Source organism: Seriola lalandi, unplaced genomic scaffold (assembly GCF_002814215.2).
Source record: "Seriola lalandi dorsalis isolate HSWRI2012SDOR001 ecotype SW California unplaced genomic scaffold, Sedor1 jcf7180002054885, whole genome shotgun sequence".
Classification (NCBI taxonomy): domain Eukaryota; kingdom Metazoa; phylum Chordata; class Actinopteri; order Carangiformes; family Carangidae; genus Seriola; species Seriola lalandi.
Window position 1 is genome coordinate 1,770,740 of NW_019525437.1, and position 715 is coordinate 1,771,454.

Sequence of the window (715 nt, forward strand, 5' to 3'; positions counted from 1 at the left end):
GGGTTAAAATATCACCACAGTGATGGTGAGTTCTTTCTGTTTAATAAACATGGACCTAACAAAGGTTGGTCCACCATAAACCTGAGCAGATGATCTCCCTGTTCTTTCACGAGGTTTCTTTCTGACACTTTATTGATCCAATAGCATCTTAGCTTTTTAAACAGCCACTGTATTTGTGGCTTTGGAGCTCTATGTGCCTCTCACTGTCATTTCAATCTACACACAGGCCCAGTGTATTTTCTTCTTGGTAAAACTTCACTTAGTTTCTATATGATAACAGGAAGCAGCTCAGGACCTGCACCAAGACTGTAAAATGTTTCTGTGGCCATAACAGTATTCAAATGTTACATCACCAGCTACATATTAATTATGATTAATATGTTATTATTAATAATGACCACTAAATAAAATAGTATCTTGAGCCTGACCATCTTAATTTCTTTAATGAGCTGTGCAGCTCCATGGATTTATCATGTTGTTGTTGTCAGAGGAGACTTGAGTCACTCTGAGCTGGTTCCTCCGTCACAGAGCTGCAGTATGACTCGTCGTGTGGCAGTGGTTGGAGCAGGGAGCTCAGGTCTGGCCTGTATCAAGTGCTGTCTGGACGAGGGGCTGGAGCCCGTCTGCTTCGAGAGCAGTGATGCCATGGGTGGTCTGTGGAGGTTTAAGGTGGGTCACACGATGTTGCAGGTTGGACTTTCTCACTCAGTCACAC